Here is a 2,317-nt window from a genome sequence, read left to right on the forward strand (position 1 = left end):
ACCCACCCTCTGCCATCTGCTTCCTTCCTCTCTGCCATGTCCTATTGATTTCAGACCAGGTCAAAGCTGAGTGTGTCCTGCTTTCAAGGATGACCTCTGAGGGCCTCACACTCTCTGCCTCCTTGCTCCCAGGGGACAGCCTGTAGATTCTGGGTTGACAGCTGATGGCAGAGCAGTAAAAACAGAAAGTAAAATAAAATCTCCATTTGACACACTTATAAATCAGTTTTCCTGTGGGACAGTATTGTTGGTGTTGGTGCACATTGAAAAAGGTCTTATTGATCAGAAAACTAAACCAACTGGTTCTTTATCCCCCAGAGGATTCAGATTGATTCAGAATGACTTGTAGAGGATGAATTCATTGGTAATCCTTTACAACTATGGCAAATGATAAAAACTTGGGTGGAAGATATCTGCAGAGGTTTCTAATCTGGGGTTCAATCTGCTTTTCAGGAATAATATTTTGCTCTTGGAGTTAAGGGTCATAATTTTTTCTTTTCAAATGGGTGATGAAATTCTACAGATTTGAGGTTTAAGGGAGGATGATAACATTAGGTAACATTTTTCTTTATAATTTTTTTCTGTTTAAATATATCTTATTTCAAAAGAGAATTCTTGATTTTATTTTGAATTAGTGTAGGCTAAGTCTGACATTGGGGAAACTTGACTAACGTGTTCAGATTGATAGATTCTGAACAGTGAAATGCCTTGGACAGGTCTTCTTGTGTCTACTTAAGAAGAAACATGTAAATGAAGTGTCCTGGCAATTGACAATAATTGGGAAGGGTTGTTTTTTCTCTTTTCCGTTCTTTTCTTCTCTTTTCTTTTTCCTTTTCTTGTCTTTTCTTCTCTTGTCTTTTCTTCTTTTCTTTTCCTTTTTGTTCCCCTCATCTATGAGCTGATTTAGATGCTGATCTGTAGATAAGCCAAACCCAAGTATTTAGCACCTGGACAGCTGTTGCTAAAAGTGTTACTTCCTTCAACAACACATCTTTAGTGAGCCCTCGTTCCTGATGCAGGTTCTCTGCTGAATGTTAGAAATACATTGATGAGGGAGATATGGTGCCTGCTGACAGAGACCCTACAGCCTGGATAGTTGGGTTGGACATACGTACACCTGTAAATAAGAGATTAGCACTGGCTATACCTGGTGTGATGTGTGATGTGTGATAATACACCGGACAGTGTATTAGTCAGGGTTCTCCAAAGAAACAGAACCCATGCACCTCTCTCTCTGTTTCTCTACCTCACTTTCTCATTATTTTAAGGTGCATGCAATTGTGGAAGGCCAGTGAGCCTGGCATCTTCAGAGCAAGCTGGTGGGCTGGATACCAAGGGGAGTTGGTGGTGCAGTCTCAAGTCAAATCTGAAGGCAGTCCTGAGACGGAACTCCTTCTTCCTCTGTAGGGGTAACCTCAACTTTTTTCTCTTCAGGCCTTCAATCTTATGGCACAAATTCAAGATACAAAACGGTACACAGTGAAAATGAGTATCCTTCTCACACCCGACCTCAAGCCACCCTCAGCCCTTCCCCAGAGACAGCATCTATTACCGATTGTTGATTTCCTTGTAGAGATATTCTGTGCACCTGTGAGCAAATGAGTATAGCTATTTTAAAACAATATGCCAATGATAAACCTTGCTATTTTTCTAGCTAACAAAATATCTTGGAGATTGTTCCACTTGAATTTAAACTTGCCTTTGTTGTTTATAGTTACACACTTTTCCCTTGTACAAATATACCATAATTTATTTAGTCGGTCCCTCAGCTAGATTGTTTCCAGTCCCATGCTAGTACAGATAACATGGCCATAAATATCCCTGTACATATATTCTCTTCCCTCCATACTTTTTTTTTTAAATAAATTTATTTATTTATTTATTGGCTGAGTTGGGTCTTCGTTGCTGCTCACGGGCTTTCTCTAGTTGTGGCAAGGGGGGGCTAGTCTTCATTGCGGTGCGAGGGTTTCTCATTGCAGTGGCTTCTCTTGTTGTGGAACATGGGCTCTAGGTACATGGGGTCAGTAGTTGTGGCTCACGGGCTTAGTTGCTCTGTGGCATGTTGGATCTTCCTGGATTAGGGCTTGAACCCGTGTGCCCTGCATTGGCAGGCTGATTCTTAACCACTGTGCTACAAGGAAAGTGCCCCCTGTCCCTGCATTCTTTAGGATAAGTTCCTGGAAGTAGAATTGCTAGGTCTAAGGGTATATGCATTTGAAATTCTGACATATTAGCAAGTTGTCCTCCAGAGAGGCCCTGCCAGTAACACAACTCAACTGATTCTTTTCAGCTCTAACTTACAGATGCACAGACATAA

Source organism: Hippopotamus amphibius, chromosome 15 (genome assembly GCF_030028045.1).
Source record: "Hippopotamus amphibius kiboko isolate mHipAmp2 chromosome 15, mHipAmp2.hap2, whole genome shotgun sequence".
Taxonomy (NCBI): domain Eukaryota; kingdom Metazoa; phylum Chordata; class Mammalia; order Artiodactyla; family Hippopotamidae; genus Hippopotamus; species Hippopotamus amphibius.